The 27114-nt window shown below is 36.3% G+C and overlaps 1 pseudogene; it reads right to left on the bottom strand.

The window, feature by feature from the left end:
* Nucleotides 1–557: 557 nt before the first annotated feature.
* LOC124975482 (sphingosine-1-phosphate phosphatase 1-like) lies at nucleotides 558–26406 on the bottom strand (annotated as a pseudogene).
* Nucleotides 26407–27114: the final 708 nt, after the last annotated feature.

Raw genomic sequence — 27114 nt, 5'->3', positions numbered from 1 at the left:
TACAAAACAGTTGCAAAAAAATATTCGACACAGTGTACAGAACTTAAAAAAATAAGGAATCTAAAAAGTAATTTTTCTGAAAATTTGGTCCATTAAAAATGCCTCCATGTTCAACATCATGGGTAACATGAAAGGTGATGGCAGTGTAAAAAGAGGCAGTAAATTAATATGTGGTAGCATATGAATTCTGGTCTATTAATTATGCAATTCAATTAGGAAATGGCTCCCTAGTAAATAAAAGTTTTATATATATATATATATATATTTGTTAATAATACCTGTATTAATTCTAAATACACAGGCAAAACTCTTTGCATATTATTATTGATTTCATAATACATCTCAGTAAAAAAAAACATGTATATTATTTTATGTATAACATATATAATTGCCTATTATGTACCTTAATATATATTATATATAACTTGAATCCATAACAGCACAGAACTCTCCAAACATTATATGAACATTCTAAATAGATACTTATTTTCTCAGTACAGAAATAGCTCAGCTCATCTAAGACAAAATCTGGATGTGCAATGATAAAAAGCACTGACTCTTAAGAATTTACTTAAATAATTATTTAAGTTAAATTCTTTCAAAACCCTAACTCTGATCTTTTATCTAGAGTGTATTTTTAGGTATCAATAACTGATAACCTCTTTCTTATCACAAACAGTATGGCCCCATCAAGAGATACCAATAAAGAAAAATATGTAGGAACCAGAAATGTGATGGAGAAACCCACCATTCCATAGGTAATATACCGGTAAGGAAGTTCAACTTCCATGTGCTGTCTTGCTTTTCCAATATCATCACATGGTATGTTGAAGATTTTACAGGCTAAAGGAATGGTGGTCTTTTTCATTATATCTCTGACGATCAGTCCATATATCATTCCCATGAGGATCCGCAATATGGCTTTTCCAGAGTCACAGTAACAGGGGGCCTAGCTAACAGTAGTATCTCTGAAGAAGGATCTAATAGTAGACCCACGCTATGAGCAACATGGGATCCACATGCAATTCCAGCACCACTTCCTAGAATCTCAGCTGTGTCTCCACAGGATGTGCTCCAGGTATCAAGAGTGAAAGGAAAGATCCCTAAAGCTAAATGAAGACCGATGATAATTAGTGGAGCATAATTATAAGTTTGATTGAAGTTGTCAATCAAGTCCACAAATGGATAGAAAACAGCTAAAATTAAAATGGTATATAGGAATGCAGCAATAATGTCCAGAATGGAATGCATTCCCATGTACATTCTACATTAGGCAAACTAGAGAACACCAGCAGGGAATAAGAAGCAGTCCCCATACAGGAGGATACTGCCAGCGGCCATAGATGAGGAGGACCATGGACCCGGGATGGCAGTGCCGGACACGGCGTGGGTGGAGGGCATGCTGTACTCAGAGTTGAAGACCTCCAACTTGACAGGGCGGCGAAGAGAGCGGCGGCTAGCGGATGATGTCCTTGGTGACCAGCACCCAGATAATCACCAGCCTGCAACCCACCAGGGCGTCCAGGTTCCAGATCCAGAAAGGGAAGAACATGATGTAAAGAGTCCGTCGCCCAACTCCGTGCCCAAGCAGAACAGCTAGGAGAGCGGCCAGTTGCTCGCGGGCCAGCTCGCCCTCCTCGCCCGTCAGCGAGTTGCGTCGCAGGGAGCCCGCGCGCCGCGACGAGGCCGGGCCCAGCTCTGCCGCCAGCCGGTTCCGCACGCACTGGGGGCGCCGCTGGGTCCGGCTTGACTGAGCGCTGACTGCGGTCGCTCCCGGGCGGCTGGGGGCTCTGGGTCGCTCCGACTGCAGTCCTCGCTGCCAGGAGTCTCAGGCTAGCGGCGCCTCCGCCTTCTCATTCTCCCTCCGTTTGACTGAGCGATTCCGGGGCGCCTCCACCCGCACAGACGCTGGAAACCGGCCACTTTCTGCGGCTCCTGCAGACGGACAGCCCGCCGGGCTGGGTGCTGCCTGAGCCAGGAGCTAACCAGATCTGCAGGAGGGCGAGCCGTCCCCGCGCCTGGCCAGCGGCAGCAGCACCTGGCTCGACGCGCTGGAGTCTTGATGCCTCTTTTCTTATAACATTTTTTTTTCTTTTTAAAATAAATCGAAGAGCAGAATTGGTACTCTTCTTGAGGAAAGAGGAATGACTTCTAAATTTTTGACACATTTTTATGGTCTTAGGATCCATTACTTGAAAATTTTTCATTTTTAATTCACCAAGAACTGAGTTATACTATTTTTACCCTCAGTATTATACCTCTTGAGTCAGTATTTCAGTGTCAATCCCATTACAGAGTATGTACTGAAGAGTTTATTAAAAGCTTCTGCAGCACCAGAGGTGTGTGGAAATGGAATAATTGATAGAGTTCTATTGAAGGTGTGCCATATCTGTCACTGACTCCCATTTTGGGTTATAGAAAACTTTTGAAACTTTTGTGACATTTGCTATTCTGTATTCATTGGCTTAGGAAGAGAGTAAAATTTAGATGAATATCAATTACCACAAAAGGAAATATATTTTAGGAGAAGAACAAACATGTTCATTTAATCTGTAGAAATTGCCATTTAGTAGTATGAGTACAAACATGCATTACTGTTACAAGAATATACGTAAACTAATTTCAAGTGAAATTTTGACTTTTTTTTAAAGTTATCACTGATCCAGTTCCTTTGGCATACACTTCTCCTTTCCGTCGCCATAATATAAGCTTTGATTTCTTTTTCTTCATTACTTCTCTGATTTTCTTTTAATATTACCTCTTTTCTCATGTATAGTGCTGATTGGCTGACTTATGAAAATCCTTTTTAAATTGAACCACCACTTATTGGTGTATAATTTTGTCTAGATTTTCTTTTAAGCACTTTCTTAAAAACAAGAAAGTGCTTGGTTATTTTTTAATACATTTTTTTTTAAAAACACATAACCTTAATTTTTAAGCTCCTATATTTTATATAACATTTTATTTTACTCTTCTTTCATTAAAGATAGTATGTAAATTTTTATTTTTTTAACATTCAGACTTATGTAGTAAATTAATCTTATTTCTTCTAATTTATTTTTCAACTGATACTTAAAACAAAAATAATGTCATATATATTAGAAGGGTACCATGTGATGTTTTGATACATATATATTGTATAACATTCAAATCAAGTGGAACATGTCTGTTTTATCAAATAATTATCATTCATTTATGATGAGAACATTTAAAATATTTTCTTCTAGTTTTCTGAAACATGTATAGTATATATTGTTATCATAGTTACCCTCTTATGCAACAGCAGTACCAGAATGTAATTCTCTCATCTCACTGTAACTTGGCTCTCATTAAAAAACTTTATCTCATACTCCTCCTTTGTCTACCCAGCTTCTAGTAACCACCACTGTACTTTCAGTTTTTGTGAGACGAACTTTTTTACATCCCATATATGAATGAGATTCTCCAGTATTTGTCTTTTTGGTCCCTGACTTAAGTCACTTGACACAATGATCTTCAGCTCCATCCATGTTGCCACCAATGAGAGGATTTCAATCTTTCTGCGGCTGAGGAAACCTCCACTTTGTAGGTGCCACATTATCTTTATTTGTTCATTACTTATGGACACTTCACTTGTTTTCACTTTTTGGCTCTTGTGAATTGTCCTGTGATTGACATGAAAGTGCAGATGTCTCTTTGACACACTCATTGTATTTTCTTTGCAAATACACCCAGAGGAGGGATTAAATCATATGATAGTTCTGTTTTTCTTCTTCCTCTTTTTTTTTTTAAACATACCATTTAACATTCTATTTTGTGGCATCCTGCACAGCTGTTCACTAACAGTCCTGAACCTGGTGGTGAGGAGATGGGGAAAAGTCAAAAAGACAGACAAATAGAGACAAAAAACAGAGCCTGGTGGATCACTAAACCTTGATATGGAAATAGTGACCACGAGCAAGCTCTACACATTTATTACATAGGTTTAAACATCAAATGGATTTATTGTGAGGAAGTTTCTTCAAGATTAACAGAATCAAATTTGAAGGTATAAACAGTCCAGTTAGAATACCAGCTTGGTTCCATAGTTCTTTACTCCCAGGCAGCTGGCATTAGAACCCAAGGTTAAGAACAGATAAATCTGTGGCTGGCGTGGAATTTCCCTTTGAACAGGGCATCAGCACAGCAGCTGGGCAGTCTCAAATCATAGCCATTGCCCTGAGAATTCCTAGGAAGGGTATCACCTCTGTCTAGACCATATTACATTCAAGGACTAATCATTTGCCACTCCCAACATGGTTTTTCTTAACAGCTGCACTAATCAACACTCCATTAAGAATGTGCTAGGGTTTCCTATTCTGCACATGCTCACTGGGAATTTTATGCTTTGTTGTGATAACAGACATCCTTGCTGAATTAGGACAATATCTCATTGTGGATTTGATTTGCCTTTCCAGGATGATTAGTGGTATTGGTCATTTCTTCATATAACCTTGAAGGATTTTGTATGTCTTCTTTTAAAAAATGTCCATTTAGATCTATTGCTCACTTTCAAGTGGGTTATTACTTCATTCATTCATTCATTCATGTCGCTGTTAACACTTTTGAGTTCTTCATGTATTCTGGATTTTTTTTTGTTTTTTGTTTTTTTTCTTGATTTTGATTTTTTTTTTATTGAAAACAAATGGGATACATGTTGTTTCTCTGTCTGTACATGGCGCAAAGGCATACCATTTGTGTAATCATAAATTTACATAGGGTAATGTTGTTTGATTCATTCTGCCATTTTTTCCCTTCCCCCCCTCCCCTCCCACCCTTCCCCTCCATCTATACAGTCCTTCCTTCCTCCATTCCTGCCCCCCTCCCTAAACCCAACTCCAACCCCAACACTAACCCTTCCCACCCCCCATTATGTGTCATCATCCACTTATTAGCGATATCATTCTTCCTTTGGTTTTTTGAGATTGGCTTATCTCACTTAGCATGATATTCTCCAGTTTCATCCATTTGCCTGCAAATGCCATAATTTTATCGTTCTTTATGGCTGAGTAATATTCCATTGTATATATATATACCACATTTTCTTTATCCATTCATCAATTGAAGGACATCTAGGTTGGTTCCACAATCTGGCTATTGTGAACTGAGCAGCTATGAACATTGATGTGGCTGTATCTCTGTAATATGCTGATTTTAAGTCCTTTGGGTATAGGCCAAGGAGTGGGAAAGCTGGGTCAAATGGTGTTTCCATTCCAAGTTTTCTAAGGAATCTCCACACTGCTTTCCAGAGTGGCTGCACTAATTTGCAGCCCCACCAGCAATGTAAGAGTGTACCTTTCTCCCCACATCCTCGCCAACACCTATTGTTGCTTGTATTCTTGATAATTGCCAGTCTAATTGGGGTGAGATGGAATCTTAGGGTGGTTTTGATTTGCATTTCTCTTATTACTAGAGATGTTGAACATTTTTCCATATGTTTGTTGATTACTTGTATATCTTCTTATGTGAAGTGTCTATTCATTTCCTTAGCCCATTTGTCAGTTGGATTATTTACATTCTTGGTGTAGAGTTTTTCGAGTTCTTTATAGATTCTGTAGATTAGCGCTCTATCTGAAGTATGATTGGCAAAGATTTTCTCCCACTCTGTAGGCTCTTTCTTTGCATTGCTGATAGTTTCCTTTGCTGAGAGAAAGCTTTTAAGTTTGAATCTATCCCAGTTATTAATTCTTGCTTTTATATCTTGTGCTATGGGAGTTCTGTTGAGGAAGTCTGGTCCTAAGCCGACATGTTGAAGCTCTGGACCTACTTTTTCTTCTATAAGATGCAAGGTCTCTGGTCTGATTCCGAGATCCTTAATCCATTTTGAGTTTAGTTTCGTGCATGGTGAGAGATATGGGTTTTGTTTCATTCTGTTGCATATGGATTTCCAATTCTCCCAGCACCATTTGTTGAAGAGGCTATCTTTTCTCCATTGCATATTTTTGGCCCCTTTGTCTAGTATGAGAAAATTGTATTTATTTGGGTTTGTGTCCGTGTCCTCTATTCTGTACCATTGATCCACCTTTCTATTTTGGTACCAATACCATGCCGTTTTTGTTACTATTACTTTGTAGTAGAGTTGAAGATCTGGTATTGCGATACCCCCTGCTTCACTCTTTCTGCCAAGGATTGCTTTAGCTATTCTGGGTTTTTTATTCTTCCAGATGAATTTCATCATTGCTTGCTCTATTTCTGTAAGGTACATCATTGGGATTTTAATTGGAATTGCATTGAATCTGTATAGCACTTTTGGTAGTATGGCCATTTTGACATTATTAATTCTTCCTATCCAAGAACATGGGAGATCTTTCCATCTTCTAAGGTTTTCTTTAATTTCTTTCTTTAGTGTTCTGTAGTTCTCATTGTAGAGGTCTTTCACCTCTTTTGTGAGATTGATTCCCAAGTATTTTATACAATCATATCATCAGCAAACAGGGATAGTTTGAGTTCTTCTTTTCCTATTTGTATCCCTTTAATTTCTTTGGTCTGTCTAATTGCTCTGGCTAGAGTTTCAAGGACGATATTGAATAGAAGTGGTGAAAGAGGGCATCCCTGCCTTGTTCCAGTTTTTAGAGGGAATGCTTTCAGTTTTTCACCATTTAGAATGATATTAGCCATGGGTTTAGCGTAGATGGCCTTTACAATGTTAAGGAATGTTCCCACTATCCCTATTTTTTCTAGTGTTTTGAGCATGAAGGGGTGCTGTATTTTATCAAATGCTTTTTCTGCATCTATCGAAATAATCATGTGATTCTTGACTTTAAGTCTATTGATATGGTGAATGACATTTATTGATTTCCTGATGTTGAACCAACCTTGCATCCCTGGGATGAAACCCACTTGATCATGGTGCACTATCTTTTTAGTATGTTTTTGTATGCGATTTGCTAAAATTTTGTTTAGAATTTTTGCGTCGATGTTCATTAAGGATATTGGTCTGAAATTTTCTTTCCTCAATGTGTCTCTGTCTGGTTTAGGAATCAGGGTAATATTGGCTTCATAGAATGAGTTTGGGAGAGTTCCCTCCTCTTCTATTTTCTGGAATACTTTGAGAAGTATTGGAATGAGTTCTTCTTTAAAAGTTTTGTAGAACTCGGCTGAGAACCCATCTGGTCCTGGACTTTTCTTTGTTGGAAGGCTTTTGATGACTTTATCTATTTCATTACTTGAAATTGGTCTATTTAAATTGTGTATGTCCTCCTCGTTCAGTTTAGGCAATTCATATGTCTCTAGAAACCTGTTGATGTCTTCGAAATTTTCTATTTTGTTGGAGTATAGATTTTCAAAATAGCTTCTAATTATGTTTTGTATTTCGGTCGTGTCTGTTGTGATATTTCCTTGTTCATTCTGAATTTTAGTGATTTGGGTTTTCTCTCGTCTTCTCTTTGTTAGTGTGGCTAAAGGTTTATCAATTTTGTTTATTTTTTCGAAGAACCAACTATTTATTTTGTCTATTTTTTGTATTGTTTCTTTCGTTTCAATTTCGTTGATTTCAGCTCTGAGTTTAACTATTTCCTGTCTTCTACTACTTTTGGTGTTGGTCTGTTCTTCTTTTTCTAGGGCTTTGACCTGTAGTGTTAGGTCATTTATTTTTTGAGTTTTACTTCTTTTATTAAATGCGCTCCATGAAATAAATCTTCCTCTAAGTACCGCTTTCATAGTGTCCCAGAGATTTTGATATGATGTTTCTTTGTTCTCGTTTACCTCTAAGAATTTTTTAATTTCCTTCCTAATATCTTCTGTTATCCATTCATCATATAGTAGCATATTGTTTAATCTCCAGGTGTTGGAGTAGTTTCTGTTTTTTACTCTTTCATTTATTTCTAACTTCAATCCATTATGATCTGATAGAATACAAGGTAGTGTCTCTATCTTCTTGTATTTGCTGACATTAGCTTTGTGGCATAATATATGGTCTATTTTAGAGAAGGATCCATGTGCTGCTGAGAAGAAAGTGTATTCGCTCTTGGTTGGATGGTATATTCTATAAATGTCTGTTAAGTCTAAATTATTGATTGTGTTATTGAGATCTATGGTTTCTTTGTTCAATTTTTGTTTGGAAGATCTGTCCAGTGGTGAAAGAGGCATGTTAAAATCACCTAGTATTATTGTGTTATGGTCTATTTGGTTTCTAAAATTGAGAAGGATTTGTTTCACATACATGGATGAGTCACTGTTTGGGGCATAGATGTTTATGATTGTTATATCTTGCTGATTTATGCTTCCCTTAAGCAGTATGAAATGTCCTTCTTTATCCCTTCTAACTAACATTGGCTTGAAGTCCACATTATCTGAAATGAGGATGGATACTCCAGCTTTTTTGCTGAGCCCATGTGCATGGTATGTTTTTCCCCATCCTTTCACCTTTAGTCTATGGGTATCTCTTTCTATGAGGTGAGTCTCTTGCAGGCAACATATTGTTGGATCTTTCTTTTAAATCCAATCTGCCAGTCTGTGTCTTTTGATTGATGAATTCAGGCCATTAACATTCAGGGTTATTATTGAGATATGATTTGTATTCCCAGTCATTTGGTTCATATTTAAAATTTTTGACACATCTTGGTTCCTCCTTTATTTGACAGTTCCTTTAGGATAATTCCTCCCTTTGGTGATTTGCTTCTTTGTTTTTTATCTCTTCCTCATGAAATATTTTGCTGAGAATGTTCTGTAATGCTGGCTTTCTTTTTGTAAATTCTTTTAGCTTTTGTTTATCATGGAAGGATCTTATTTCATCGTCAAATTTGAAGGTAAGTTTTGCTGGGTATAAGATTCTTGGTTGCCATCCATTTTCTTTCAGAGCTTGAAAAACGTTGTTCCAGGCCCTTCTAGCTTTTAGGGTCTGGATTGAAAAATCTGCTGATATCCATATTGGCTTCCCCCTGAATGTAATTTGGTTCATTTCTCTCACAGCCTTTAAAATTCTGTCTTTATTTTGTATGTTAGGTATTTTCATTATAATGTGCCTTGGTGTGGATCTGTTGTAATTTTGTGTATTTGGAGTCCTATAAGCCTCTTGGACTTGATTTTCCATTTCATTCTTCAGATTTGGGAAATTTTCTGATATTATTTCATTGAATAGATTGTTCATTCCTTTGGTTTGTTTCTCTAAGCCTTCCTCAATCCCAATAATTCTCAAATTTGGCCTTTTCATGATATCCCATAGTTCTTGGAGATTCTGTTCATGATTTCTCACCATCTTCTCTGTTTGTTCAACTTTGTTTTCGAGGTTAAATATTTTGTCTTCAATATCTGAAGTTCTGTCTTCCAGGTGTTCTATCCTATTGGTTATGCTTTCTATGGAGTTCTTAATTTGGTTTATTGTTTCCTTCATTTCAAGGATTTCTGTTTGGTTTTTTTTCAATATCTCTAACTCTTTATTGAAATGATCTTTTGCTTCCTGAATTTGCTCTGTTAACTGTCGATTGGTGCCTGCATTTGCTCTTTCATCTCATCGTTTGCTTCCCTAATCATTTTAATTATGTACATTCTGAACTCCCTTTCTGTCATTTCTTCTGCCATGCTGTCGTTGGATTTTATTGATGTAACATCTAGATTTGTTTGGGGCATTTTCTTCCCTTGTTTTCTCATATTGTTCAGGAATCAGTGGGTCATTAAGATATTGCAGATTTCCTCTATCAACTTATAATGTCCCTGAAGATTGCTAGTATATCCCCTCTTATCCTTCAGTAGCCTGAAGTCTTGGAGGAGGTTGATAATGCAGAGCTCCACGAAGAAGCTGCCTCTCTAGGTGTGGTAACCCTCAGGTGGCGTATATTCCCTGCTAGTGGGCAGAGTTGCCTCCACTTGTTGACCAATGGTCATCCAATGGGGAACTAGACTGCGGGCTGAGGCAAGGCCTGTTTGTGCCTATGTCTCTGGCTTTACCGTCCCACGCTCCTCCTCCAGGCAGGCCACCGGTGTTCAGGAGCGGTCGCTTTTAGTCCAATCAGCTCACCACTCGCCTCCTCCTCTGGCAACCGCCTGTGGTTCTGATGCAGTCACTCCCAGACTAAGCGTCCCACCGCTCTCCTCCTCCAGGCAGGCCACCAGTGTTCTGGAGCAGCTGCTCCGAGTTCAAACAGCTCACAACGCAGCTCCTCCTCTGGCAACCGCCCGTGGCTCTGATGCAGTCACTCCTAGACCAAGCGTCCCGCCGCGCTCCTCCTCTTCCTCCGGGCAACCCCCCGGTGTTCAGAAGCGGTTGTTCTGGGTCCAAACAGCTCGCCACGCAGCTCCTCCCCAGGCAGCTGCCCGGAGCCCCAGTGGTTGCTCGAGTCCAAGCGCTGTGCTGAGCCGCCTCCTCTACGATGATCCCAGTTGTCCGTGTTTACCGCTCCAGCGGGGGGAGGGGCGTCTCGCCGAGCAACTCCACTTCACAAATTCCCTGCGTTCCGGGGCTACCGCCCCATCTGGGACGCCTCCCCAACAGGAGAGACTCATCCGGCAGCTTTGAGTTGGTCCCAAGTCTCTCACTATCTCCTCTTTTAAATCTTGCGTCCTGGAGCAGCGTGAAATGCAGCCGCCCTCTAGTCTGCCATCTTGGCCTGCCCCTCTGTATTCTGGATGTTAACCAGATGTATAGTTTGCTGATATTTTCTCCCTTTCCATAGGCTATCTCTTGACTCTGATGATTGTTTCTTTTGCTATAAGAAGCTTTGGAGTCTGATTTTTTCCCATTTGTCTGTTTCTTTTTCTGTGCTTTTTGAGGCTTATCCAAAAACTAAGTCATTGCAATGTCCTGAAGCATACCCCATTTCCTTTTATTAGATCAATATTTTCAGTTCTTACATTTGACTCTTCAATCCATTTTGAGTTGATTTTTGTAATTAGCAAGAGACAGAAGTCTAGTTTTATTCCTCTGCATGAATATATATGACTTTTGAAGTCCCATTTATTAGAAAAAATGGTGGTGTTAGCATTTCCACATATGTTCCAAAATGTGCTCTCAGCAAATTTACTGAACATCTTTGGTTAGGGGTGCCTGGGTTTCCTGAAATGCTGTGCATTCTGTTCTCTTGGCTTACATGTCATGATTTATGACAATGAAATGCTGTTTAGATGGTTACATCTTTGTGGTATATTTTCAGGTCAGATAGTATAATGCTTCCTGCTTTGTGCATTTTGCACAAGATGGCTTTGGCAATTTGGATTTTCTGTGGTTTCCTACAAAGTTTAAGAGTATTTTCTCTTGTTCTGTGGAGAATTTTTTGGCATTTTAATGTGAATTGCATTGAATCTGTAGATTTCTTGGAGTGGTATTGGCATTTTAACAAGAGTGACTCTAACAAAACACAGAATGTCTTCATATTTAGTTGTGCCCTCTTTGATTTCTTTAAATGATTTCTTATAATTTTCATTGTAGAGATCCTTAACCTCTTTGATCAAATTTATGCCTGGGCATTTTCTTTCTTTGTAGCTATTGGAATTGGTGCTATTTTATTGATTTCTGTTTCAGATAACTTGCTATTGGCATATAGCAATAATATTAATTTATATATATTAACTTTTTATAATAAAACTCTGTAAATTTACTTATTAGTTTTCATAGTTTTTTTTTTCTAGAGTATTTGGAGATATATATGTATATATAAAATTGTCATATGCAACACTGACAATTTTACTTTATCTTTTCTCATTTAGATGATCTTTATTTATTTGTCTCATCTGATTCCTCTGGGTAGAAATTCCAGGACTATGTTGAATAAAATTGATGAAACTGAGCATATTTGGCTTGTTCCAGATCTTAGAGGAATGCTTTCAACTTTTACCCATAAAGTGAAAGGTTAACAGTAGGCTTACTATATGACCTTTATAATGTTTAGTACATTGGTTTTATACCTAATTTATGCTGTGTTTTAAATCATGACAGGATATTGAAGATTCAAGTGCTCCTTCTGCATCTATTCAAAAGATCATATTGCGTATGCCCATCTTTCTCTTGATGTGGTATGTCACATCTCTTGTTTTCATATATTGAATTATTCTTACATTCCTGGGTTATGTCCCACTTGATATGGTGAATTATCATTTAAATGTGATGTTGAATTTTGTTTGCTGTCATTTTGTTGAGGAATTTTGCATCTGTTTCCACGAATGATATTGGCCTATACTTTTCTTTTTCTCTTTCTTTTTGTTTTTCTTTTTTAAATATATCTTTGTTGGTTTTAGTGTCAGGGTAATGCTGGCTTCATAAAATGCATTTGGAAAAATCCCCACCTCTTTGAATTCTTGGAATCATTTAAGAAGAATTGATATTCTTTTTTTATTTTAAGTAGAATTAAGAAAAACAGTTGTCTGGTCCCGAAGTTTTCTTTGATGGGAATATTTTATTACTAATTCAATACCATTACTTGTTATTGGTCAATTCCCATTTTATATTTCTACATTATTCAAAATTGGTAACATGCATATGTTCAAGAATTTGTCCATTTCTTCTAGAATATCAAGTTCATTTTTGTCTAGTCACATCTAGTATTCATTTGTTTATCTGTGATTTCATTTGCAATGCCTCCCTTTTTACTCTGATTTTATTAGAATCTTCTCTTCTTATATTTTGTCTTCACTAGTCTAGCCAGGGGTTTGTCAATTTTATTTGTAGTTTTGAAGAACCTGCTCATTGTTTCAATGATCTTTGTATTTTCCTAAAATTTGCATTTTATTTATTTCAACAGTGATCTTTATTATTACTTTCTTTCTATAATTTGGGTTTAGTTGATCCTAATTATTCTGGTTCCCTGAGGTGGAAGGATGGGTTCTTTATCTGAGATCATTCTGTTTTTCAATGTAGGCATGATTGCTACAAACTTCCAAGTATGCTTTCACTGTATCTCATAGGTATGTTGTGTCTCCATTTTCATTAGTTTAATGGACTAAATTTCTTAAAGAAAGCCTTCATAAAATAGATTGAATGCAAAAAGATTTATTGGAGAAAATTCTTCAATTGGAATAAAGTAGTAATATCCTATCAAGTATAATATTATCAGGTAAAATTTTCCTAGAGAAAAGTATCTCAGTATCAGGAAATTGTTTTAAAGAAAGTATCTCACTATATATTCAATTTTCTGTGTAAGTTTTAAATCTACTAGGTGTTGGACAACCAAATATCATAAACATCTTTAAGGATAATCAGAAATGTTTACTTGTTTTGCCAATTGAAATATTTTAAACATCTCATTCTTTGACTTTAATTATTGAGATAGACTTTTCACTGAAAGATATATGATCATTTTAAAGGAAAATACATCCATATAGAAAAACTCTATTGGTCAAATATCTAATATCTTCTGGTTTTGGCAACTTGGAGCATCACTGTGATATTACCCTTGACAGGGAACATCAGAGAAAAATCTCCTTTTTGAAGAGGGATGATAAATTTTGACATGTTGATTCTGAGATGAATTTGGGGCACAAATAGATGTCTAGGAGAAGGTATTGAGAACTTCTTGGCTGTGAGTGTACATGTTTGGATATTTTTAAAAACTAATCAAATCTCTGAGAATTAATTTATTTACTACGTTTTCAGGATACATAATTTTTATTTAACTAGTTTCATTTTTACTTCATTGAAATGTAATTCTGCTTTGCAATCTTAGCCTATTTCATGATTTATCCCTCTCAGATTATCACATTGCTTGTATTTTTAACTCCAAAATGAAAGTCCATATTTGAAATATGAAGTATAGTTCTTTTCCTACAGTTATATTCCTGAACTTCCTTTTGTCATTGCAGTTATTTTGTTCTTTAAGACAATATTAGAAAGGTTTATTGACAAGTTCAAGAATAAATTGGTGAAAATGTTGACTTTATGTATATTAAAGCTGTGAAACTAATGATGAACAATTGAGACCATGATAACTTTTAGTTTCCTCTTCTAGAAATGCATCTTTTCTACTTTTCCAAAATTACAATCTCCTCTTTCAGTAAAAACATATATTTATGCACCAAGTACTATTAATTTTATTGGTATGTAAAACACACACACACACACACACACACACAAACACACACACACACTTTTGTGGAGAATTTTTAAGTTGTGTATTGTTTTCTATTAAGATGGAGTATATGACTATCTGTGATTTTCCATATCATAAAAAATTGCTAGGTAATACATAAGTGAGATAAGCCAGTCTCATAAAACCAAAGGACGAATGATATCGCGAATAAGTGGATGATGACACATAATGGGGGGTGGGAGGGGTTAGTGTTAGGGTTAGAGTTAGGTTTAGGTAGGGGGACAAGAATGGAGGAAGGAAGGACTGTATAGAGGGCAAAGAGGGGTGGGAGGGGTGGGGGGGAAGGGAAAAAATAACAGAATGAATCAAACCACATTACCCTATGTAAATTTATGATTACACAAATGGTATGCCTTTACGCCATGTACAAACAGAGAAACAACATGTATCCCATTTGTTTACAAAAAAAAAAAATTTCAATAGTTGCACAAAATCTGCAAGCTTCTCAATTAATTCCTGAAGATGTGCTAATGCACACTGATCAATCAGATTGAACTCCTGAACGAAAAATAAAACCCCTACAGAAGTGTTGAGTTATGTTTCCTCCAGCTGTTCACATTAATAAAGCTTATTTTGTAGCCTAAAATGAGAAAGGGCCACTTGGAGAATGTACAGGATGGATACAGAAAACCAAACAAAATATTAATTAATTCTTGTACTGTAGAAATAGACTTGTCTGCAAGAATGACTTTTAAAAAGAAGGCAGGATAATAAAAAGAAAGGTATACTCTTATCCATCTGATTAAAATGCTATTATTTCTATGAAAAATGCGAAGTATAAGAAGTACCCAGGTTTACTGTTTTAGTCACACAGAAGTGCACACCCTTATTTTAGGTATGATTTTTAGGTACTGTTTTGATTCATATTCAAAGTTGTCTTGTTAGGAAGCAAAATAAGCCTTATTGACTATAATACTTATTGTTTGTTTTGTATAATATCAATAATTTTAACCTAATCAATTAGTACACTAATGATTTCTTTCTAAATTATTGTCCATCATACTACATAGTATTGAAAATAATATAACAAAAATGTCTGTGATGTTTTACATTAAACTTTATTTTGGATTATTTCTAAATTTTGAATAATGCATTTGTGCTGTAATTATCTCATCATAAATTATAAAATTTTCTATTAATTGAAATTTGTGAAAACTATTTCCTACAAAAAACTATAACAGTAGAGCCTGCATCCAAAATATGTAATAACATATATATGCAGCAACATTATACTTTCATCATTTAAATACCTGTTAATTTTTGAGCTCTTGTGATTATGTTCAACATTTCATTTAGATTTAAAATGTGTATTTACTTGTAACATATAACTACTTTCTATGAATGAAAAAATACCAAAACACATAAAATAATAAAACACTATGACTTCTTTGTAGACTAAAAGCAAATTTTTTGATTAATTATTCCATTAAGTAAAACAGCAGATACATAGGTTATACCAACTATTTCCTATGGCAATCTCATAAAAATTTCATTACACAAAATGATGTATTGGTCAAGAATATGATATTATTTTCCTAAATTTTGTATTGGAATGAAAACATCAGTTTATATAAATTTTGATTTTAATAGCATATTTTCCAATGTGCAGAACACAGTAAAGATTGCTGTGTTATACAGTAAAGTTTAAATGATATAAATTTTAATTTACATACTCTATGTCACTACACATTTAAAACTTGGATTAAAAATATTTTGCCATCTGGACGAGAAAATTCACTGATTAATTGATTCAAGCATTTAGACTGCATGCATCTTATATTCTTTCTTGTGTGTCTGTTTGTGTGTGTGTTTCTACATGCACACAGAAATTACCCTCTTCAGATTACCCACATAGATTATCGTCTATAGTGAGATGATACTTAAAATTTAACACTGGAAGAATAAGAACAAGAAATTAAAGGATACTTGATAAACTCAGTGCAATTCTTCAAACTTAAGTGAATTAAAAAATAAGCATTGGTAGCACATTCAGAGACACATGAAAAGCAGCTATACAATGTACAGGAAAAACATGGATTGAGGAACACTCGAAGTATGAAAGTTAAAAAATGGAAAAAGTTAAATGGAAAAATAATTACCAGATATGAAACAAAGTGTTTCCATGCAAAATTGTTATAGGATTATTTGTGGATGTACTTGACCAGAGTGAAAGAGAGCCACATTTGCTGGTTTGCTTCCACTTGGTCTTGCATTCGCTTTCCACCCATCTCAACTCTGCTGTGCTTTAGGAGGCAGACCTGGTGTGGATCAAAATGATTTAGTCTTCTGGCTTCTAGTTCTCTTTAGTCAAGAGATCAGAGGAAAGGGATTATCTCTTGCTTTCCTTTCCCAACTTTGCTATTTTTCCATCAGAGTTTTATGGACTACCTCACAGCCTTCTTTAACATTTTATAAGAGATTCAAATTGTCTGTGCCTGCCCGTAGATGAAAGGTGTTAATGGAATCCTGTTAAATAGTCTGTCAAATGCAATGTATTTCATAAATTTCTCCAGTTTATATCTGTATTGGATTTCTAATTTGTATGTGATAAAGTTGGTCTCTCACCTTGATGCTTGCACAGCTGATGCACTTTCCTAGGAAAAATGGCATTATAGTATCCATGGCACATGATGAATAACTAATATCAAGTTATCACCAGATTAGCATGGGAAGAAGTGCAATGGCAAAGCTAGTTTTGAAAGATTGTTTCACTCAGTTGCTAGGATTATCATAGCAACTAAAAGATTTTTAAATAGTTTCTTTGATTGCACTTCATGGTTCAAGAAAGCATATAGTGGAAAAAAAAGAATTCTGAGTGTTCACATCAGAATATAGGGCATTATCTTTTAATAGTCACCTTAATAGAGTTGTATTTTCAAAATTAAAAAAATATTTGTAGTTGTAGAACGTCAACTTGACTTTATTTTATTTATTTATTTTTATGCAGTGCTAAGGATCGCAGCCAATGCCTCGCCTCTTGGCAAGTGCTCTGTCTCTGAGCTATAGCCCCACCTCTCTTCAATTGTCACTTGGCAAATATCACCAAAGAGCAAGGTCAAAAGGGACATGGACCTTACCTTGTAAATATTGCGGAATTAATTAAATGCCAAATCTCACCATGTCTATTCTTCTTGATGGAAGGCAATGATAGAGAAAAGTTGGATCCCTGAAAGGAGAGATGAAGACAGAGACTGAGATCTTTTAATTCTCAAATCCCTTGAATAAAACTTGCCCTCCTCAACAATCAGAATAAACCAGTCTTTGCATGTTTTATTAGTTACCTATTACTGTATAACAAACAAACCCAAATTGCAAAACCACAAACATTTATTACCTCACACTGGTTCTAAGGATCACAACTCCATCTGTGGTTAGGTGAGTGGTTCTCATTCATAATCTCTTCCCTGTATGCATTCACAGTGTCAGTTGGGCTGAAGACATCAAGGGTTTAGCTGGGGTCAGATGATCTGCTTCCACAAAAGTTTGCTTACATGTCTGTTAGCTGGGGGCTACAGATCTTGCCATACTTGAGATAATAAACATCTGTTGTTGTCAGGAGTGGTGGTGGACACCTGCAATCCCAGGGCCTCAGGATGCTGAAAAGGAGGATTAGTGAGTTCATGCCAAGTCTCAGCACCTGGGAGACACACTGCTTCAAAATAAAAAATAAATAAATAAAAGGTGGGAGGTGGGGCCTGGGGATGTTGCTAGACCAGTAATAGACCTCTCCTGGGTTCAATTCCCAATGCAAAATAATTGTTTTAGACCACCAAGTTTCTGGGGAATTCCTCGAGCAGTGTTAGACAACAATTCCTGTTTTGGGTACCAGAATTAGGATGTGATCACATAAATATTAAAATGTGGGAGTAAGTTTGGAAGTGGACAGTGAGAAGTGCCTAGAAAAACTTGGTTTTAAGAATAAATTAAAAATCTAAATGACCTTGGGTAGCCTTTTTATAGAATTTCATGCATTGCACAGGCCGTCAGTGAGGGGCTAGTGGAAGAGGAACATGTTATTGGGAATTGGAAGAAGGAAAACACTTGCTAATATAAAATAGAGTTAACACAGGTTATGGTCTGTCTCACTATCAGGATCAATGTCAATAGAAAATTCTTTGGTGTGATCCTCATTTGAAGGCCTAAAACTGATAGGCAATAATCTCTTTTTTCATGGGGAACATTAATGTAAGTGAACATTATGTAAAATAAGCAAAACATTAAATAGTTGTGTATAATTGTGAAATATAAGCCAAACATGGTAAATAATTAAGAAATTTCTAGGGGATTGAATGATATCTGTGGTCCACAATCTCTAGGGATGTGAACTATAAACCACTGAAATTGTAATTAGGCCTATTTTCCAATTTATTTTGAGTGGCCTATTGAATGATTCATTGAGGTAACTACAGCATATATGCATTATTCAAAATTGTAATCGATAATCTGAAATAAAATTTAATGTAAAAACTCACAGAAATTGTTATGTTATTTTCTATATTATGTAGTATGATGATATAATATACTCACAATAATTTAGAAAGAACTAAATAATTGACAAATAAATGTATTAGTAATATTTAAAAGTAAGCAATAATAAAAATTATAGCCAATAGAAGTATTATTTTGCTTTCTATCAAGAAATGTCTAGATAGTAATTAAAATGATACCTAAAAATGTGTACACTTGTGTGTGCCTAAAATAGTGAATCTACTTCTTATAGCTTGCATTTTTCACAGAAATAACATTTTAATCAAAGAGATAATATTGTCTTGTTTTTCTTGACTTCCAGAAAATTTTAATCTTGTTTTTCAGAAGTAGTATTCTTTCCTGAAAGTCTGCCTCCTTCACTTCAAGAATAAATTAATATTTTGTTTGGTTTTCTGTATCTACCCACTATGTTCTCTACGTGGCCCTTTCTCATTCTAAGCTACAAAATAAGCTTTATTAATGTGAACAGCTAGAGGAAACATGACTCAATCCTTCTTTAACAATTTTATTTTTCACTGAGGAGTTCAATCTAATTGGTCAGCGAACATTAGCATCTCTTCAGGAATTAACTGAGAGGTTTGAGGCTTGGATCCAAAGACAGTTGAACATTTCTACTAGAACACAGTTGCCTTTTGTTTCATTTATGTCCAGAGCTACCTCATTGCTGTTATATACCAGTGACATGAACTCTGAAAAACTTTCTAAAAAGATACCACATCTGTGTCTATTGGTAGAATTGTCACATGGAAGGTAAACTTGATGTCTCAGAGTGAGAAATTAGGAACAAGGCAACTGAAGTACAATGCGAGCTCACCCCTGCTGTGGTCATGGAATGACGCTTGACTGTGATATGTGGTGACTAATCTATCATTTATTATTTTAGTTATTTTATCTTTTGCAGAAGAAAATGATTGGGATTAGCAAGTAATCTAAAAATTACTATAAGTAATTAAAAGGTTTCCACAACAAATTTCTTAACATAATCATAGATGTTATTCCTCTACCATTTTCAGAAATAAATTTGCAAAGTTTTAAATGTTAGAACTGCTGTTATCACTTTGAGAAACCTTTATTTGTAAGTAGGTTTACTTGCCAGTGTTTATTTTGATTAAAAATGGGTGTATATTTTTACAAAGTATATTGATTTTATTCAGATTATCATGACATTTGGAATGGCAGCAATTGGTTATTGCTAAAATGCCTTAATTTATTTTGAGTTTTTTTTTTTTTTTAAATCAGATTTAATACATAACTCTTTAGAAGACTTTTAGGAAGATCCATGTGTAAGTTCCAGAAGTAAGTTTTATAAGTCTAATGATTATGTAGTTTTTCGTTCATGTTAAAGCTTTATTGGTTTTTAAAACATTTAATTTTGGTAGTTTTCATAATATGAATTTCATAGTGTAAATGTTATAATTTTCCAGAATTATGAAAAAGTTCAATCTCATAAGTAAGATTTAATTTATGAGTTAGACACATAAATGCAGTCCTTTGCAGTTTTTTAAATTCAGGGTAGAAGAAAAGAAAGTAGTGTTTATTTTGTTTTGAATTGCCATAAAAAATTACTTCTACATTTGTTTTTATTGTATATTGAGTCTTAGCTATGAGTATTGTGGAAATGTGTAAGTTTTATTTGGATCAATATTTATCTTCAAGAAAACCACATTAAAATCATGAAGGTATATACAATGGAATATTACTCAGCCTTAAAGAATGATAAAATTATGGCATTTGCAGGCAAATGGATGAAATTGGAGAATATCATGCGAAGTGAGATAATCCAATCTCAAAAAACCAAAGGATGAATGATATCGCTAATAAGTGGATGATGATACATAATGGTGGGTGGGAGGGGTTAGTGTTAGGGTTAGAGTTAGGGTTAGGGTGGGGGGCAAGAATGGAGGAAGGACTGTATAGAGGGAAAAGAGGGGTGGGAGGGGTGGGGGGAAGGGAAAAAAATAACAGAATGAATCAACCAACATTACCCTATGTAAATTTATGATTACACCAATGGTATGCCTTTTTGCCATGTACAGAAAAACAACATGTATCCCATTTGTTTACCATTAAAATATATATATATATATATATATATATATATAAATCATGAAGGTAAAGATAATACAAAATATACACATAAAACTTGAATAATACTCTACATAACAATGAAGGAAATATGTAATACTCATCAATATATTCCCAAGTACTAATCAAATCATTTAAAATTTTAAGTATTATAATATTAAAATAAAGAGCATAATTAAGAGAAAAATGTTTAATTAATAAAATCCTTATTTCAAAGACTTTCAAATCTCTGATGAGCTATTTCTGGAACCTACTGATTAGCTTTCCCACATATCTACCTGGTGAATTGAAGTTGTTTAGCTTGATTCAATAAAATCTGTAGTTTTCTGGATTTAATTAAAATTCCAGAAAAGGAAAATGTTTACTTTCAAATGGAAAATACTTTTTCTCAATGTGTATGAATTGGATCCTATGAAATAAAAAATAAAAGCTTTATAGGTCATCCTTAATATATGCAGGATACACATGCTAAGGCCATGTTGTACTTTACATTTCACCTTACACTGATTTCCTACTTAGTACTTTTCCTATTTGTGGACAAGTTTTTATGTGAATTCCTTTTCTTAATTAAAATAAGTTCTCTAAATGACATTCTTAATTGTTTAAAGTATAAACTGTATTTTCTCATTCTAAATAGAAATTACAATTCAATATTTGAAGAAATTCAAATTATGAATAACTAATGCTTCTTTTGTTAAAATTATATGAGAATAATATGAAGGAAACTCTATTATTGTCCTGAAATACTTAAATGTATCATGTTATTTCTAAACATGCATCTATATATAAAGGGATACATTGACTTTTATTTGGTTAATTTCTAAAGAAATTCTAGTAATTATTCAAAAGGAAAGACAATGGAAAAATTTTCCCATGTCTTTTCTAATAAGAAGGGAGAAATGATGATAAATACAATACTACATGTGGGTATGCTTATTTATAAAGATATTAGCATTTATGGTTCACTCAGATGACTAGCCCATGAAGTTTTATGTTGGCAGTCTGTATTTTTCAGAGAGAACACCATAGACAAGAATCTATGCTTTCTTTTTCCTCCTGCAGCTATCTTGACAGGAAATCTCTACTTCTGTACTCCTTATTTTCAATTTTTCCTCTAATAATAATTGGAAAGTATAAGAAAAGTCAATTCTAATTTGCATGTAATTTGCATTAACACATTCCTTTTTTATTTCCCTGAAGTAATGTGAACATTATCTTATATTTTTCAAGAGTTGTATCTGAGCTTCTAGAAATTATTGTAAGGACTAAGTGAGTGCCTAATTGCAATGATTTTCATGATAACCACATTATATTTTTCCTTTACTTCCTGTTTCATAACTTTAGAAGTATGGGGAAATTAAGTCAGACATATTACCCATTTTTCCTTTTCTAAGCTTATTTCTATTTCTGCTTTCCAATTTCTTGTAAGTGGAGATAAAAGGGAATTCACTCATGAACTCTAATTTACAAGAATTTTAATGCAAAATTGCCATGAATTAGCCACAACAAGATCTGGGTCAACTAAGAATTACCTGTCTATAAATCTCCAAACCATCATAGTGAAATGTCAAGTCATTAGTTATATCTTACAATCTGAAGAGAACCCAGCGGGTTTAAAGTACCATTTATACTGAATTTGGGCCTTGAGTTGTCAAGCTCCACAAGATTATAAGCATTTTTGTGGCTGGGTCACTGTAGTATGCTGATTTTAAGTCCTTTGGGTATAGACCAAGGAGTGGGATAACTGGCTCATATGGTGGTTCCATTCCAAGTTTTCTAAGGAATCTCCATATTGCAAAGTGGTTGCACAAATTTGAAGTCGTGGTTGGTGAGTTTTTGAAGCCCTATGGCATATTTTTCCAGGCCCATTGACCTTTATTCCCTTTGGAGTCTTCCTTTAATTGGGGGTATTTATTCTTCCAGTGGCCCTCCAGATGGCAGTAGGCACATTGGTTTAGTTTCAGTCTTATCCCTTGATAAGGTGGCCCTTCCATCCAGACATTCCTTGGCCCTGTATATGGTCCCAATTTTTATTTTTGTTTTGGTTTTGTCCTGGTGGGTCCCCCTTTGGAGTGACTTCTGGTTTTGCAGTGACGGCAGCCACAGGGAGATACATCTTTTTCTTCATCTTTTGGTTGGCCTCTCATGGAGCCGCATGTTCTCGGTTGAATAAAACTGGTGGTCATTCAACCAGCTAGTCCACTGGCATTTTTTCCTCCAAATCCATCTACTTATTTTAGTTTTTGGTGAATGTCTCCCTGGGTTTGTCCCACATTGCACTGATCATCCTCTGGTTGTCTGGTGCCTCAGGATCAAGGGAGTGTAGACTTTGAAGGTCTCTCATGTCATTCATAGAACTGGCTGAGGCTTTCATCAGGCTTTTGGAGTATTTTTCTTTTTTTTTTAGGTTTAGGGCACTTTCCTGAGCTTCTATTAGGCAGTCAATGAGAGCTATGGATATGACCCTACATTTTTCAATAGTTATATCTGAGCTTCTAGAAATTATTTTAAGGACTAAGTGGGTGCCTAATTGCAATGGTTTTCATGATAATCACGTTAGATGTTTCCTTTACTTCCTGTTTCATAACTTTAGAACTGTGGGGGAGATTAAGTCAGAATTATTACCCCTTTTATCCTTGCTATCCTTGATTCCTTTTATCTTTAGAAGATCTTCCTCTTTTTTTGAGTCCCACCTTGGATGAGTGTTGGGAAATTGAATCTGGGCATAGGCTTGAATGCTGTCATGGGCATCTGGAGCTTGCTCCTGTAGTCATTTTAATCCTGCTTCAGTCACTCATCTTGTTCCTCCCTATTAAATAGAGTCAGAAGGAGCTGGAGGCAGTCAATGCAGATGGCTCGGTTGGTCTGGATAATGGACTGCCTCAGGTCAATCATGGCTCGGAGCTTCTCCATGTAGGAGGGAATATAATTTTTTTCCCAATTCAACAGTTCAGTACTGCTGAAAGGCTGGTACACAAAATTGTGTTTCCCCCTTGGACGTTTCCCTCCTGATCAACAAAGGCAAGTCCTCTAGTCCTTCATAGGGGCATCTGGAGAGCTCTCATTTGGTCATGGTTCTGGTCTTGGGGTGATTTTGCATCTTGGTCTCAGGCGTGGAGGAGTCTGGTTCTGGGGAAGCCTATGGCACAGATGACTTGAGGAGGAAGGAGGAGCTGATGTTCAGGAGCCAGCATCTGTTGCTTCTGAGGACAAGGGGACTGGGGGGACAGCCTGTTGACTGGGTGGTGTCGGCAAAGTTGGGTAGAGTGGTACATAAGGTGGTTGGTTCTCTTCTGACTCACTGTGAATAAAAGAGGTACTTCTTAACTTGATAAGACTTATCCACAATAAAACCCACGGCCAATGTCCCACTTAACAAATTAGGACTGAGTGTTTCCTCCACATCACAGCAAAGAGAAACGAATGTTGACTCTCAATCCTCCATTCTGTATCTTGATACAAAGTTTAGCCTTTGAAATAAGCAAAGAAAAATACAAAAGTCACTCTATTTGAAAGGAATGAGTAAGAGTGGATGATTAGTAAGCATGATGTGTGTAGGGACTGGCAGGGGTCAGGCTTGAAATTGAATCCCAGGCCTCCTGCCTGCTAAGGATGTGCTCTACCATACAGATGCAGTCACGGCTCTGAGGTAAAGTGTTTTAAAATGTTTTTTTTGTATTTATACACAGCATTAGGATTCATTTTGACATAATTACAAAAGCATGGAATATAATTTGCACTAATTTAGTCCTCAGAACTCCCCTTTCCCTTTCCTTCTCTGTCCTGCACTTACCTTCCCCTCCCTACTCCACTGAACTTTCTGCTATTTTCTTTTAGTTTTTTTTTTTTTTTTTTTTAGTAAGAGTCTTGTGGATATAAATGGTGGTTGAGATTCACTAAGATACTCATATGTATACAGAAAAGTGAAGTCAGATTCCTTCTGCTGTCTGAGATAATACTGTGATAAAAATTATGCCTTACAAAATTGATATACTTGTGTGCTCAATTTCCAAGGCTTCCTCAGAGGTATAACTTGCAGTTGATTTATTATTTAATAATAATTGTAAGTAAACATTTTTATTGCACACAAGATATTGTGCTGGGGGAATTACAAAAGATTGCTATGGCTCAGGCCCCTGGGGCTTACAAAGGAAGTGGAGGTCCCAAGTCAGACAGGCTCAGCTAAATCATAAGAGAAAATATGATTATGTGCCAGAAAGTGCTGTGAGCCAGTTGTCTTAGGGCCAGTGAAAAGACCACTGTGTTCTAATGGAAGGATGAGAAACAGTTTTGGAAAGGAATGGTCTCATGCAATTGAGTAGAAGAAACCCTCAGCAGCCAGGATTCTAACTCTGGCTTCAGTATCTACTTGGTGTGTGAACTACATCATCTCCTTTCTTGGAATCTCAGATTCATCATATGTAAAGCCAATGGTATGAATCCAGTGGTTTCCACAAGCACATTCTAAGATTAAATATGCAGGATGATTTCTGATATGCTGGCATTTTACCTGACTCGTCCGTCACACAAGGCCAGATCTGGAATCTTCCATTTGTATTATCTTGTTGAATTCAAAATTTTTGAATATTAAAGAGATTTGTGTGTTGGGGTGAATGATACTCAAATATCATATTGTAATTTCAATGCCCAGAACACCCACAGGTCAGCTGGTAGGGGGGCACCTCAGGTCATGTAGTGGGTATGATTTGTTTGCCCAGAAGGAGCAGGGGCAGAAACTTACCCAGTCTTCATGGGACAGAAATTGAGGTACACTCCACTGAGCCTGGGTGCACTGCAGCCCACTCAGAAGTGGAGGGGTTAGCTCTCAGTCTCCAAGTGAATGTGTGCCCATCCCAGGGGCCTTAGGTAGGTGGCCATGGATGCACCTAGAACCGGTGCATGGCTCTCACATTCACCAACAGCAGGAAGTTCAGGTACCCACATTATTGATGGGGCTGCTGGGAGACTCCTGTTTTCCTTTTCCCCATTGTGGATCTGATCAATGATCAATCACCATTCATGCCAGTGTGGAAAACAATAAATGAAACAAGCCAAAGAATTAATAAAAGAACTAGATTCTCACATATTCCCAATCTCAAGTCTGTATGAATCAAAGAAAGTCAACATAAAAGACACAACTTTCCTCTGTTCATGTATGAACACACCACCAGTGAAACTACACATCTCGTATGAACACAAGGATGGGATCCTAATTAGTCAGTTATACACCGTGTACGTTCTACTGCCTGTATATCTAAAAAGAACAAATAAAATAAGAGAGTGTGACAAACACTACATTTCCCAAAGGTAAATCAGAAGAGTATCTTTATGACAACAGAATAAAATTATATCTCTTAAATGAGATGAAAAAGCACAAATCATAAATAGAAAAAGTGAGAGATTCTGTTACCCTTAACTGTTAACTTCAGTAAACCAAAAGATCCCAGGAGAGAGTAAAAAGAAATGTCAGATCTGAGTTTTTCCAATACATATAACAAAAGGATATTCAAAGTTTTAAAGAAATGTCTACAAATCAGCACATAAAATGATTTAAAAAAATAAAAACTTGACTGTTTCTTAGCAGAGGGAATTCAAATGACCCATTCAGAAAAAAATGTCATAAGAGAAAAGCAAACTTCAAGCCACAACACTTTAAAAGTGCTAAGATGGTAAATTAAAATATCTGTTAGCAAAGATACAGACCAAAATGAAGTGTTCTACACTAGCAGGAGGGCAAAGTGGTAACCACTTGGGAAAACAGTTGGGGCGTTACCTTATGAATGTGGATGGTGTCGAGCATTGTCCACAGTCTGGCAATTCTGCTTTGACATACTTACTAGAGATAACTCCTGGCAAGTGGTAGGCACTGGCGAGGAGCGTGTGATAGAGAATGCCCACCTCCCCTGCTCCTGTGGCCTTAGGTAGCACAGCAGCAGCTTTGGGGTTCAGTCTGCAGTGGTGGCATCACAGAATGGTGGTATCTGGTAGCAGTGGCAGTGACAGGGAGCTGTGTCTGGTTTTAGGTTTAGGGCATCAGGGGTAGGTCATCAGGTGTAGGAAATCAGGAGTTGAGCATTGGCTTAGGGGCATCTGTGGAGGCATCGAGTGTCCAGCTGAATTATCTGAGTTCCTTGCAGTGTAGTCACTGGCAATGGCAGAGGACGGGTCTGAAAGTGGCAGCTTCAGCAACAGAGATGTCCAGCTGTGAGCTGTTCTCCTGCAGTGCTGACAGGAGTCCGGCTGCACTGGTGGTGAAGTGGGCATCCAGCACTGAGTGTTGTCTGGCATTCATTTAGGAGTCCAGTGGCTGCAGGGTGGAGCTTCAGAGTCCAAAACACAGATGCTTCCGGAGTCTGGTGTCAGGAGTAGGGCGTCAGTCCTAGGGTGTGGGGCAAAGTGCATTGACATTGGTGCAGCGTCAGCTTCTAGTCAGGGTTTGGGAGGTTGGTTGCTGCATGGTGGTGGTGGCACCAGAAGAATCTGGAAGCAGGGGCAGTGGTAAAAGAAT

This window comes from Sciurus carolinensis, unplaced genomic scaffold (genome assembly GCF_902686445.1).
Source record: "Sciurus carolinensis unplaced genomic scaffold, mSciCar1.2, whole genome shotgun sequence".
Lineage (NCBI taxonomy): Eukaryota > Metazoa > Chordata > Mammalia > Rodentia > Sciuridae > Sciurus > Sciurus carolinensis.
The sequence above is the reverse complement of the archived record's forward strand: the minus strand, read 5'-3'. Positions and strand labels throughout refer to the sequence as shown.